General features: G+C 38.5%; 1 protein-coding gene across 1 annotated transcript in view; it reads right to left on the bottom strand.

Moving 5' to 3' along the window:
- Positions 1–9080, bottom strand: part of LOC126177238 (nucleosomal histone kinase 1) — a 236911-nt gene extending 227831 nt beyond the window's left edge. Inside the window, exon 1 of the mRNA XM_049924440.1 lies at positions 8966–9080. The gene's annotated coding sequence lies outside the window, so the exon portion shown is untranslated. The remainder of the gene's footprint in view (positions 1–8965) is intronic.
- Positions 9081–15673: the final 6593 nt, after the last annotated feature.

The following is a 15673-nucleotide window of genomic DNA, read 5'->3' as shown; positions in this document are numbered from 1 at the left end:
GTCTTGAGGAAAGCATTATATTTGTCGTCTACTGTATCATCACTATAAACATCTTGCCACCCCTGTTCCTTGATAAGGTTTACGAAGGTCTCTACAGCAACTGGATCAGTTTTCCTAAAAAGTTGATAACTATATTTAACATGTGTTGCAGCACAAAAATCTTTTAGAGTTAAAACTTGTGCATCATGATCTGAAACGCCATTCGCTTTTTTGCTAACAGAATGCCCTTCTAGTAATGAGGAATGAACAAAAATGTTGTCTATGGTTGTTCTACTGTTCCCTTGCACTCTCGTTGGAAAGAATACGGTTTGCATAAGATTATATGAATTAAGGAGGTCTACCAGCATCCTTTTCCTTGCACAATACCTTATACAATTAATATTGAAGTCACCACATATAATTAACTTTTTGTATTTCTTATAAAGTGAACCAAGAACCTCCTCTAGCTTTAGCAAAAATGTTGTGAAATCTGAGTCTGGGGATCTATAAATAACAACAGTTAAAAGTTTAACTCCACTAAAATTAACCACACCTGCACAACATTCAAACACCTTTTCAGTGCAGTATTTTGAAACATCAATTGACTCAAATAGGATACCGTTTTTCACATACATGGCTACTCCCCCACACCGCAAAGAGCTCCTAGAAAAGCTGCCAGCCAACCTGTATCCTGGTAAAGGAAGCCTCTGAATTATCTCCTTATTTAAGAAGTGTTCAGATATACCAATAATTTCAGAGTCAACATCTATAAGCAGTTCACTAACTGATCTGCCTTTTGATCATGTTGAGAGACTGTCTTTCTCTGCAGAGGTCCGATTATCTTCAGTTGTTTATCTGGACATGTTGGAACAGTTTGCAATTCCATGGGATGAAGAACTACAACCTGACAACATGCTGCAGCAGGATGGTGAGCCCCTAACCTGCCTCCTATACGGTCTGCACCTATGCGTTTGGTTGCTGCTGGCTTTGATCTAATGCAGTTTATTCAGTTTCAGAACCAACAAACGTCGCTGTTGATTACGGCAGCCCAGCAGGTCATTAATGCACAAGCCACTGCTTTATCATCTCCGCCACAACTACACCCACTTCCAACACACAGCATCCATGCATTCCACCATACTGAGCTTTTGATGAACAACAAGAGGAATGGAATGAGTACTACACTCAGTTCAATGTTCATTGTGCTACACATAAATTGCAAGATACTGTGAAACTTTCTTATGTCTCATCAACGGCCAGCAAGAGAGTTTACCACCATGCTCAGAAGTTATTCCCGACTAGTAGGCCGGAGCTGCTAGTTTTTGAAGATTTAATTTCTGCCCAAACTAAGTATTACAAGGATCATGTACAGGATACGGCTCCTCATTACAAGTTCTTTCAGTTGCGGAAAACGCCGGAATATACATATTGTGACAGGTTTGTTTTCAATGTAGCCATGAACAACACTATGACGACAATGATTCGTGATGCAATTACATACAATGTGCCACACAGTAGGATTCATGAACAAATTCTAAACATTATGAACCTACTTTGAAACAAGTGTTACAAATTACTGCACCTCAGGACTCATGTGATAGTGCTGTGGAAAAATTTGGGGTAGCTCACATTTGCAGTGTAACGCAAAGTGTCGAACAAGTGCAGGTTTTCGACAGACCATCACACACAAACGGGCCACCACACCACAGCCCAAGTAAACACCTATGTGTGTGCTGTGTTATCATGTCCTTGCTGCTTTTCCATGCATAAAAGACAACACTGCCCTTTGCAGGACATGACACACTTTGCTTGTCGAAAGCCAGGACATATACAGTCTTTGTCCTTGCAATAGAAAAAGAATTTCACTCCTGTAAGTGCAGAGCATCTTCTCTCTCAGTGAAAGTAGCTTTTTTTTAAAAACCAACTACCGGTACTAGTATTGACTCAATTCCGGACATGAACTTCACTCCGTCCAAGTGCTGTGCAACATCAGTCAAACAAACTGTCAACTTGCTGGACACTGTGTGCGATTTCAGATAGACATTGGTGCTTCTCTTACATTGCTTAACAATGCTACTTATGAACAGCTGGGCTCACCGCAGTTGACAACATCTTGCAAGCAACTTAATGCAATAACAGTCAGGACTTTCCAGTGTTTGGTACATGTAGTTCGAGTGCCACATTCCAGTCTCAACCAGAACAGTGACATTTACAATTTTGTATTCTCGAGATTGTGACAATATTTTTGGGTAATATTCTTTTGATTTGTTCGGTCTTCATGTTTGGGACAATGTACTTTCCAAAAGACAGTGTTACTCAATTGATTGCAAAGTTTCCCAATTTATTTTCTGAAGGACATAGCAGAGCAAATAACTGAGGGACACATTACAATGAAGGACAATGCACCATCCAAATTGTTTCAGGTACTTCCCATCCCTTATAACTTAGACACGAAGTTGCAAGTGAACTTAAAGAATGGCAAGAAAATGGTGTTATTGCTCGTATCCAGGATATTCAATGGGCTTCTCACTTAGTCATCTTACCAGAGTCTTCTGGAAGACTTCGTCTTTGCACTGACCTTAAGTCCACTGTGAATCCACAAATAATAATTGATACTTACTCATCACTTCACCCTGAGGAATTAATGGACAGGCTCGGTGCAGGGTGCTATTTTTCAAAGATTGATTTAAGTGCTGTGTATTTGTAAATTCCACGAGATGATGAGTCTCAGAAAGGTTCTGTGGTCAACACACATTTGGGGTTGTTCAAATTCTTATGTTTACCCTTTGGCAGCACTTTCATGCCTTTCATATCCCAATGCTACTTAGAACAGTTTAATGCTAGAGTTTCATTCTATTACAATTACTCAGATAATACTGTGGTGACGAGACGTACACTGGAGGAACACATCAGTAACCTTCATACACTTTTTCAAGTACTTTCACCTGCAGGTCTTTAGTGTTACCTGGACAAATGTGCCTTTTTTCAGACTGAAATTCAATACTTAAGACTATTTTCTTAATAGCCAAGGTGTTCATCGCCTTCAATCACATTTGTTGGCCATCCAGGACCTCCCTGTCCTGCGGGATGTGACAGAATTGCAGCCAGTTTTAGGGAAGTTGACATATTATGTCCAGTTTATACACACCACAGCCCAGATTGCGGCTCCGTGGCATTGTTTGCGCCAGAAGAATGTGCCTTTTGTTTGGACCAAAGAGTGTCAGGATGCATTCCAGAAACTAAAAAAAATGCCTTGTTGAGTGACAGGTGCCTTTGGTTTTGGCACTGGATGCTTCTTTGTATACAATCAGAGCCATGCTTTCACACAGATTTAGTTCAGAGGACAGGCCAATTGCTTTCACTTCGAAGTTACTGACCAAGACTATTCCCAAATCGAGAAGGAAGCACTCGTCATTATCTATGGCATGACAAAGTTACACCATTACTTTTTTGGTCAGAAGTTCTACCTAATGACTGACCATAAGCCATTTCAGTCTTTGCTTCATTCACCCAAACCTGTTCCACCGTGCACAGCTCAGAAGCTGAATATTGGGCTTGGTTATTGTCACAGTATCAAGTACGAAATACTATTCCGGCCCATGTCAAAGCACGCAAATGCTGACCCCCTTTCTCGCCTTCCTATTGGTCCTGTTTCTGAATTCAATGCTACTGCCACCTCTTGTTATCAAATTGACGTGCAGGAGACTGAACTTTTAGAGACTTTTCCATTGCACTATAACAAAATTGTAGAGGCCACATAGGCATACCATGACTTGAACCTTTTGTTGCACTACATTCGCACTGCTTGGCCTCGTTCAGTGAAAAACATTCAGAATTCTATTGTGCGCCAATATTTTGCTCATCTGCACCTCTTCGTCCAGCAGGGTGTCATTTTATTGAAAACTCTAGACAATTGCATGTGCTTATTTCTAAAGTGTCACAGAAAGATGTGTTGCGACAACAACACCAAGAACATTGGGGAATTGTACGCACAAAACAGTTGGCACTGTACTTGGCCAGGCATGGACACCCACACCGAACAGATGTCATCAGTATCGCACTTGTGCTGAAACTATTTGCCCCACTGCAAATGTTTTCAGCTTGGCCAAATCACCTTGGCAACAAATGCATATTGACTTTGCTAGTCCCTTTTGATACACTCGTTGACTTATTGTTTTGGACTCTTTTAGCAAATATCCATTTGCAGTATCCATGAACCCAACTACATCACATAGTACCATTCAGCTTTTGCACCTTTTCTTTCTTGGAAGGTTTGCCTGAAATGTTGGTTACAGACAACGAACCACACTTCACAGTAGTTTTCTACAGATAATATCACTCACTTTACCAGAACTCCATTTCATCCTTAGTCGAACGGAGAAGCTGAACAATTTGTGCATACGTTCAAGCAACAGATGAACAAACTAAGTGCCTCACACTCATGGGAGCAAGCGCTGCTGTTCTTCCTCGCAATGTACCACTCCCAAACCTCGCAATGGTCAATCACCCACGGAGCTTCTAAATGGCCTGTGCCACCACACACTGATCCATTTTCTGCACCCACTGCATCACACGGCACCTCCCACGCTCTGCAAGACTTGCTTGCTCCTAATGATTATATTATTTTCAGAGTTGTTGGTCACACCAGGCACTAGGAGAAAGGAACGATTCTTCAAAATTTGGGTGATTGCATGTATTTAATTCAAGGCTCTGCTGGGTTGCTGTCCTGCCAACAGAACCAGATTCATGGTTGTCGATTGCGAGAGTCTTCTGCAGATTTTCTGTCCCCAGATTCACAACCTATGGGGATCTTGCGAACGGCGTATCACCCCCAGCGGCCACTTTGACACCACTGGCAGAACTGATGGAGTTGGACCCACCGTCTTCACTGGCGCCACAGTAGTTCTACTTCCCAGTGATCATCCCAGAGCCTGCTGTGGACCTGGCGCCATCATTGCCTCTGCCGCCGTCCTCTCAGTTTTTTGTTGGACCAGCTCAGGAAGAGGACAGGTGCTTTTGTGGGGTTTTCCGACTGACATTCCTCTTGGCCCACAGGACAGAGGTCAGGGCACGGCCAGGGGCTCAGTGTTGGTCCCAGTTGTGGCTCCCGACTCCTAACACCACCCCTGCTTCCTGCCTCCCACCCTCCCCCCTCCTCCATTGTCTTAAGATGGTTCCCTACACAACAATGGTATGGCATTTTTGGGGTGGAGGCACTGACTGCACGCCGACCAGCACAGCACTGCGAAATGTCATCAAGAAAGTGCTGACCCGTGCACCTATGGAAATAGCAAGCAACACCACACCTACAGTACAGTTCAGTGCCCCTTGTCAATGTTGATTTAACCAACCTTCCATTGCTGGTCAACCCCAGTTCAGTCGCAGACTTCAAGAGCATCAGTACTGAGTAATGGAAGGACATTACATAGCCTGCATTCTGCAAGTAGTATCAGTGAAAAGTACTTGAATGTAGGAGGCACAAGAACGGTTCTCTAATTTGTAGAATAAAATGTCATACTAATCAACATATGGTATGTACAGATCATTTTGGATTCTTGCTACTAGCCATTGCAACTTCTCTTCTTCCCTGTTTGTGTCAGTGCTGATTCCCACCATAGCCGACACAACTTGTAAATATGAAATGTGACTTAAAACGAGAAATATTTTAATTGAGTTGGGCAGGCAAGCTAATCGAAAATACTCAATTTCCAAATCTAAGATATCGGCTATTCTGAACAGATTGGTGTTTCACCAATGTATACTAACAGTAATAACTTACGGCTGTGAGCCATGGATATTAAAGAGTTCACTGTTCTAAGACTCATAATAGGTCAAGAAGGGATGGAAGGATCAATGTTGAGCGACACAAAAAAAGAAAAGAAAACAGTAGATATCAGATGTACAATGAAGGTCAGTGACATAATGGGAAAAGTAAATACCTGGAAATGGCAGTGGGCTGGTTCTGTCACTCAAAGAAAGGATGTGAGATGGTCAAAATAAATACTAGAATGAAACCCAATTCACCAAAAAAGAGCAAGGGGAAGACCACCGGGCAGTTGAGACAGAAGTTTACAAGAGACATCTGGATTCAATTGGCAATGTGAAACTCAAGATCAGCAGAAATTTAAAACCTACTGGGGTCCTATGTTGCACACAGGCTCAAAGAGGTAACATCACAAAATTATATGATGATATGACAAAAATGACAGGAAGATGTTAACAAGTGAAAATATATTTTCAATCATAATTCTATAAGCCAAATGTCATCCAGCATATGTACTGATGACACCTACACAGAAATGCATTTGATCTGATATAGCTGAAGGATATATTTTCCCTTGTGAAGTGTTCTTGCTGAATTGAATCTTAAATTTTCATGAAGTTGGAATCACTGAATGAATATTATTACCTCTACCCATAGATCTTAGGGTACACCAGTAATAAGCAAGCAGACTGAAATGGTTTTGTTGTTGTTGTGTTTCCTGAATCAATGACAAACGCATTGCTTTCCAGGTATTATGCAGATTTATATCATGACAGTTTTTGGTGGGGAGTGATTTGAACTGTGGTTATGTAAGATACTGGTAGAGGACGGGCCTGAACTACCACTGCCAACCGCAGCAACCCTGTAGCCACTACCACATGCTTCATGTACTCAAATTTATCTGTGTTTTAGATTGCTTGTTTTCTTATCTTATTCTGAAACGACTACTCCTACTGCATAAAGGCATTCAAATGAGAGTCTCATTAGAAAAGGAATCAGCAATCCCTATGACCATTATGTCATTTCTCCTTTCGTGGAAGCACAAAGTGCAGATGTAGGATGGCAGTCCTTCGAGAGGAAGGTGGGGCTTATTCCCCCGCACCAGTCCACTCCCTCCGAACAGTTCAAGTTCTCATTTGTTAATGGTCACACCCAACTGCCACGATATACTGTCCACATAATGTGCTAGCATATTTGTACGCAGAATAACTTCCTTGCTTCTGCTACACATTTCAGTAACTTGTCTAAATCATTGGACAATACTGATCAAAGAATGAATATATTTACTGTTATATTCTTCTTATGAGTGGACTTTCCTACTCTACACTGCACATGTTTAAAAAGATAACATAGGAAAAGAGGGCCTCTAGTTATATTTTAAACACCTTTCAATTCCTTTCTGTATAATGGATATTTATCCAAATTGTACCTGGTTCTGGCATTGCAATATAGCTCCTCATTTTAGATCCTGGTCTGTGTAGCCTACAGTGGCTCTATTCTCCATAAAGTGGTACAATTATCATTCCATGATAATTTAGCATGAATAAAAAACATTTTCTCACCCATCATCCGAGATTTCAATGAAACTTTGCTTTTTGTTCATTCTGGGAGATAAGTAACTATTCAAAATTTTAGCATTTTATCACTGTTTTTATTTTATGACAGTTCAGAGTTCAAAAGCGTTGTCAATTTTTACACTATGATGGCATCAAAATAATATTTCCTAAGATTCTGAAGATAAATTGGCAATACCCATTTTTTATTTATCATCTTATCAATATGAAATCTGGTTGTTATAGGCTCTATAGTACAAGGGTTGTAGAAAAAATCTCTTACTTTTAGTAAAATCATCAAGACATGAAAAAAATGTATACCTACATTTTTGTATTTTATAACGCAATAAACATAGTTCAACCTTAAATGGAATATCACTAATGGGATAATCCCCAATGTGACAAATTAGCTCTACTGTGTGCAAACTTATTTAGAAAAAGTTAATCTCTGCCTGTTTCTTTAAAAAGTTTCCACACTTAAATTTTCAGTTAGCTCTTAAAAGTGTTATTCAGTAAACTCAAAATTTCAGTTTATTTTTAAGTTCTCAACAAAAAAAGCTACTATTTGTTACAAAAACAAAAAATAACAAAACGCTTATCCAGTTTATTTTCCTTGCCCCACAAATTAATAAAAACCACAAAGTATGGCATAAATTACTTTTTCCTTTCTTAATGGTTTTACTTACAACTACTAGACAGTATTCTCTACAACCATTACGATATAGAGTACAGCCTATTTAACCACCATATTTCACATTGATTGGATGATAAACAGAAAATTGGTAATTTATTTTCAAAAATGTTAGAAAGTGTTGTTTTTAACTATCATAATGTTAAAAACGGCAAAATCTCTTATATCTGAAGTGCTACAAAGTGGGAACAATGAAATTTATAACGCTAAAATTCGTTACTCTTCCTTATCTCCACAGAGGAAAGAAATGACCCAAATTTCACTCGAATCTGAGATGGTGGTCAAGATGTCCTGGGTGACTTAACATGGAGTGATCTGTAAATAGGATACTTTCATATTTGCTTGATAAGATATGAAGCCAATCATAATTGTGTAATAGGCCTATGCTGTTGAGATATATGTACTACAGACGGAATCTTTAATAGATGTGCTGGATATACCGTAAGTGGTTAAAAACATTCGCTTTACTGTGGAGCCTGTATCACAACACCACAGTTTAATGAGCAAGTTCAATCACACAAAAGAGAGATGAAAAATGGATTGTGCAAATACCAAAGTTTTGGAAATCCCAAGTGGATTGACCATAAATTATTCTTGATGCTGACCCAATGCTGTCCTAAGACATGCAACATTTACGAGTTCTTCGAGCGTTAAAATTCAAACTGACCCAATACCATAATAAGTTTATAATAAAGTAGTAAAGAAAGTAAGCTGATGAAAAACATAGCGTTCTTAACACAAACTTTGAGAAATTTCGTTAAAGTAAGCGCTGCTGGTAACAATAACAGAAGTACAACAAGAATTTTCATCAATCTAGGTGTACACAAATATTAACAGGCGAAGGACATTACCACCAAATTATAGGATAACAAAAATAAAAGACACAAAGTTATTTTACAACTGATGCTTTCGTGTTAATAAAATATTAAAAGCACAACGAAGCAATCAACAAGCATCAAGCATGTACAGCACTTGTACCTCAAATAATATTTCTGTGACTGTCACGGACGTTTCACTTCGAACATTTCTTTACACCCGCGCTCTTCCAACCACAGACGCATAACATGAAAACAGTATGACCAACATTCTCAAGTTATCGATGACGGAAGCCTACGTTGCTAAACAAATGAATAAAGAGCTAAAATTGATAGATACGTCCGCTAAAGTGAATTTGTAAATTTGCCAGCAGATACAACTTCGTATACAAATACAACTCTTTCGTCTCTTATTAGTTCTTCAACGAGCAATAATTAGTTGGAGGAAGTAATTTATCTTATCTTTCTTTTTCTTTTTTTTATTTCATCCACGTAGATCTATATGTGTGGTGTTTAGGCTGTCATCGATAAGACATTCCGCTCTTCAAAATATAAACAGAACGAAATGAATATCATAAAAGGGTGAAAATCTTCCTAGGTCTATACGTGCGGGGGTTGGGCTGACGATCGTACAAACATAAAGACATATGAAAAAAACGAAATGAATAATATTATTAAATTGTGAGCTTAAAAAAATTTATAAAAAGATGAATTTTGTTAAGTGTTTACATAAATAAAACTGTTGATTTTCTTTGCTGTCTGAATTAAAATCGAAGGATTAAAAGATAAAGATAATAACAAAAATATATTTTTAAAACACAATGTGGAACTGATGATGTTCTTCAAAAAAACAGTACTGAACTCCCACTAGAAAGGTAAAGATCTGCACTGGGAAAAAGTATTCGTGGAGGGGAAATGTGTGGCATATGACTGATGGGTGCTGGTATCTACGGAAATGTCCGTGGGTGTTGGGATGGATAGTGGGAAGACAGAAAAGGAGGTGTCTCATCGGTGTGCAGGACCACGGTAACAAGAGAAGAAGGATAGGTAGAGATAAAAGAGGTGGGGGGAGGGAGATGAAGGCCTAATGTGGAGTGGGATACATGGTGAAGAGTTGTAAGTTACAGACAAATCAGTAGGTTGGCACAGTTTACATATTTTCATTCAATAATGTCATAAGGAACAATGTTCTGGGTTAACTCATCTCTAAGAAAGAAAGTCTTCATTATTCAAAAATGCACTGTAAGAAAAATATGCAGAGCTCATCCACATTCATCTTCTAGACCTGTGTCTAAGGAGTTGGGCATTCTGTCTACCTCTTCGTAGTATATTTAGTCCCTCATGAAGTTTGGTGTAAATGATCCACTGCAAGTCAGAGGGGGGACAACGATGTACATAATTACAATACCAGATGGAAAAATAAGATTAATTACTCGATATTGAGGTTGTCTTTAGCACAAAAGGAGTGCACAATGGAACAACAAAACTTTTTGATTCATTATTCAGTGTCACAAAATGTCTGACAGACAGTAAAGTAAGATTTGAAAACAAACTGAAAATTTTTCTCCTTGACAACTCCTTCTATTCAATAGAAGAATTTCTATTGTAGAAAGGTAGAAAAGGTGGTAGGCGGGAATTGCTAATTAACACACACACACACACACACACACACACACTCACCACACACACACACACACACACACACACACACATATATATATATAACAAGGATGCTGTGACTTACCAAACGAGAAAGCGATGGTAGATAGACACAATAAAAAACAGACAAACACACACACAAATTTCAAGCTTTCGCAACCCAAGGTTGATTCATCAGGAAAGAGGGAAAGACAAAATGATGTGGGTTTTGAGGGAGAGACATCTGTTGCTGTCTGCCTGTGTCTGCTTGTGTCTGTATATGTGCGGATGGATATGTGTGTATGTGCGCGAGTGTATACCTGTCCTTTTTTCCCCCTAAGGTAAATCTTTCCGCTCCCGGGATTGGAATGACTCCTTACCCTCTCCCTTAAAACCCACATCCTTTCGTCTTTCCCTCTCCTTCCCTCTTTCCTGATGAAGCAACCTTGGATTGCGAAAGCTTGAAATTTGTGTGTGTGTTTTTTATTGTGTCTATCTACTAGTGCTTTCTCGTTTGGTAAGTCACTGAATCTTTGATTTTTATAATATTTTTTACCACGTGGAATGTCTCCCTCTATTATATATATATATATATATATATATATATATATATATATATATATCAATTTGCAGTATGAATTTAAAACGACTCATTCCATTTCATTTCGATTTGTCATGCAAAATGATTCAAGGAAAATGAAACCAACTGTCTAACTAGTTGGTAGGAAGGATAAATATTGCGCTGGAATCCATTTTCAGGGAGAGGCAGTTGGTTCAGACTATGTTGGAATAAGATATGGAGTATGTGTAGGTGTTGGGAGGATGTCATGTGTTGGTAAAGGCATGGCAGTATACTAAAACTCATGATCAAAGAAGAAACAATAGGATTAGATGAATCTACTTTGCAGATGGTATAAGATTTGCAGCAGGTGAGGAGGGATGAGAATTTGACAATATGGCTGGGGGAAGGCAAACAGATGCGGAAAGCTAAATGAAGTGCATGGCACTCAAGTATTTGCAGAGAGTGTTAGATGTTGAGTGGAGTGAATAGTCAAGAAACAATACTGTAGCGAAGATATGGTGAATAATGGAACTGGGCAGGTTTTGAAACAAAAGGAGCATTGTTCTCCCTATACTAACAAACTAACCACTTGGTGTGGCTCCCCTCAAGTAAACAAACCACGTAATTTATGATTTAAATGTAAACAAATCACTCACTTGTGCTTTTTGTTTTGTTTACACAAATATTAATTAATGACCAAATGCTTTTTTACCATTCCTACAAATGTCATTTTGATTACAATTACCTGTGACTCAAAACTGGCCACCATCCTTCCAAGTTATGTTTATGGAAACTAATCTCAATTACCATAATTTGTGATCCAAATGGTGGCCTCCACTCTCCCTTGTGTAGCATGTTCTTATTGGTCCCCCCCTCCCACCACCACCATTTTTCAGGGTACCTAACATCATGGGACGGGCTTAGCATTTGTGCTCTGTCTTTCAGTCAAGATGCATACTCATGCGTATTTTACATAGTTAATTATTCCAGTGATGGTGTAACTATTCTGTAGGAGATTTTGAAGCCTATTTATGTGCAGTAGTTAGATTTATTTTTGTTCCAATCAACTAGCAGTTCATCCACTGCCAATCATCAATCCCCCCACAGGTCTTCCTTCAGTTTACTACTCTCTTCTTGTAGACAACTGCATTATGTGCAAACATCCTACACCTATACAATTATTCTGCCAGTGCTTAGTGAAGGGTACACTGTAGCAGTATTGTCGATTTACCTTCCGTTTCACTCTCACATACTGACCGAAGAAAAAGTGATTTATTTACAACAAATGTTCATTCTGAATTCCCTTCAATTACTTTTCTTGAGCATCTACATTACTAGGAACAAAACGAAAATTCGTTTGTCTTAAGCTTTTCTTTAAAAAAATAATTGTGTAATAAAACTAAATCACAGATGTTCATACAACAAAAGGTAAGGTATTTAATTAAAAGAAGAGGAGTAGAACAGGCATATAAATTATTTATATAATTTCACTTTTTTTTAGTCATTCAATAGACTTTTGATTTTACAATATTATATGACCATTGCCCAAGAAGACCAAGACCTACTTGCAAACAATTTTTTTCACATGACAGTGTTGACGATGGTATCAAAGAGAATCCATTTAGTTTTTTATATCAAACAGAAGGCATCATATTAACTTATGTTGTCTTTATTTACATGCAGGCAGAACGTGAACATCGACAAAAGCATGAAGGAAATGTCACTTTCTTTTCATGCCAAGCTGCACTCACAATATATAAAATGAAAGAGTGGGAGAATTCCTGTAGTGTACACAAAGAGTCAAGCATCTGAGTCCACTACATCCTCAGTTACATCATTATAAATACTTTCAGTGCTCCATTTTCGTTGTACTCCTAAACTAATAGCTCTTATCACGAATTGAAGTTCATGAAGGAGACAAGATTCGAACTGAGTGTCTATACCTCAGAAATTTACCATCTTCACTACTATATCATTCTACCAGTTGTCTACAATCATATTACGAAATGGCACAATATGATCTGTGATGGAACATCTTTGCTTAAATACATACAACAGCAGGATAAATATAGGATAAATTACTACATGACTCTAAATTCCATTTTTGAAGCATGCCACTTTGGAAACATTCGTAATAGTATAGTCTTTGACAACAACACCACCGGCCTCCACCACTGCTATAACAGAACCAGTTTGTCAGATGGCAATAAACATGACCAACCTTTGAAGCCTGTGTATGGCATGTGCTCAAGCTGGCCACACCATATGATGTGAAAGTTGACCGAGGAAACGTTATCATCTAGTACAGCTAGCAAATGCCGTATCCACTAGTTTCTTGGTGGTAATCAGCGCTAACAAGTGCGTTGAAGTCTACTCCTTACATTTATTGCATTTCTTCTATATACTAAAATTACATCTCTAACGGAAGCAGAATCACAATTTCCCATTTTCGGCACGCCACTAATGGTAGTCTAGTGATATTATTATTTTCATGACAGAGTTCTAGGTTGGGTATCCACTATAATACTTCTCATAGTTGCTGTATGAGTTTCATTGCGAAAAGAGTGATACACCAAGTGAAAGCAGCAGTCCATCTTCGATGGAAATCCAGACAGGCCATCTGACTTTGAATTCCATGAATGGAGTTATGGAGAACAAAAGCTGATAGATTTTATCAGACCTGCTTGTTTTGGAGATGCCGAGTGTGGGAGGATGTGACACCTTAATAGGCACTACTGCAGTTTTCTTAGAGAGGGATATAAATGGATATTGATACAAAAATTCAATTTTTCAAAAATAATATTTCCTTGATCTACACAGTTTCATCTATGTTGTGTGTGAATTTAATCGTGATAACAGCTTTAGAAATGCCTTTAAATGGTTAAACATTTGGGTTTCTGCTCCCTTCAGCAGACTTTTTGTCAGTGAGAAGGTTATTTTCTTTCATTATCTTTGGCTGACATCTATATCTCTGGCTGACATCTATATCTTTGCCTGAAAACTATCTTGCATGCAGCTTATTAACATCTTGACAATACTAACACATATTAGCATGTGGAAGATTGAATTCACATACATTTACATGGAAGTCAAAATTTATGCATCATGGGTGATGGAAAAACTGTGTTTAGGAAACAGAGGCTTCATGGAAATCTGTTTACCAACAAAAAAGAGGAAGCAGCTCGAAATGAAGAACATAAGCACTCAGCTTCAGCATCGAAACTTGGCACAGGAGAATTGAAAAGGTGTGTGAATGATGTTGATATGGATTCCACTGGAGTCAGACTTATTGATTTAGAGCTTCTCTGCCAGACTATAAAGTTTTCATGTTCATGTGTGAGCTGTAAAAATACAGAATGTAAGATTGTTGTTGAAGAAAGAAGAGCGGGATTAGCTTCTGATTTTAAATTAATTTGTAATTCGTGTGGCTATGGATTTTCATTTTCCTTCTCCAAAAAACTGACACTGGTATCTATGAAAGCAGTTTTAGGTTAGCATATGCTCTGAGATGCCTTGGACAGGGCAGGGAAGGAGGTAATTTATTGTGTGCTTTTTTAAACATGCCTCCATCTTGTGCAAGGTTTGAAAAGATAAATAAAGATATTTCTGAAACTGTATGCGGTACTGTCAAAGTTTCTATGAAGAAAGCAGTGGAGGAATTGGTGGAAATAAACCAAAAAGAAATAGATCCTGGTGTAGATATTCATGATAGTGAATGTGCTACAAATGTTACTGACCTGTATGTGTCTGTAGATGGGACCTGAATGAAAAGGGATCACACATCTATTTATGTTGTTGTGTCTGTATCTGGTACTGACTGAGGTAAAGTTTTATATGTAGAAATACGTCTAAATACTGCCACCAGTGTGCAACAAGGAAAATGTCCAACAATGAAGACAGTGAGAAACTGTGGCAAGAAAAGCATGCAGTAACACGCTGTAAAAATTATAGTGGCTCAAGTGGGGGCATGGAGGCTGCTGCAGCTGTGAGCATGTTCTCCAGATCTGAGGACCAGTATGGTGTTAGATATACTAAATACCTTGGTGATAGGGGCTCCTGTTCATTCAAAGCTGTAACAGATAAAAATCCATACAATACAACAATAGAAAAGTTGGAATGTGTTGGCCACATCCAAAAGAGGCTTGGTGGTAGGCTTTGTCGCTTGCTGAAAGAAAAGAAAGGTGAAGTACTTGAGGATGTAAAACCACTAGGAGGAAATGGCAGTCACACTCTGAAAGAAATTGATCCTCTTCAGTTATTTTATGGGCCAGCTATCAGGAAGAACATACATAATTTAGAGTCAATGAGGTGTGCTGTGTGGGCAATTTTTTTTTCACAATGTATCCACTGACCAAACACCGTGCACAATCTGTGTCCAAAAGATGACTGGTGTAAATTCAACAATAGAAATGAGATCTACTCACATAAACACTCATTACCAAAACCTATTACGAATGTGATTAAGCCAACATTCAGGTTTCTTGCAAACCCTGATTTATTGAGGAAGTGTCTTCATGGAATGACACAAAATGCAAATGAAAGCCTCAATAATTTAATTTGGATTAGATGCTCAAAAAGGACGTTCTGTGGACTTGAAATGCTCAAAATAGGTGTCTATGATGCAGTTTTATGTTACAATAACGGACATAATGGCAGATCTGAAGTGCTGAA

Source organism: Schistocerca cancellata, chromosome 1, assembly GCF_023864275.1.
Source record: "Schistocerca cancellata isolate TAMUIC-IGC-003103 chromosome 1, iqSchCanc2.1, whole genome shotgun sequence".
Classification (NCBI taxonomy): Eukaryota; Metazoa; Arthropoda; class Insecta; order Orthoptera; family Acrididae; genus Schistocerca; species Schistocerca cancellata.
Note: the sequence above shows the minus strand (reverse complement) of the source record. Positions and strands in the feature narration are given on the sequence as shown.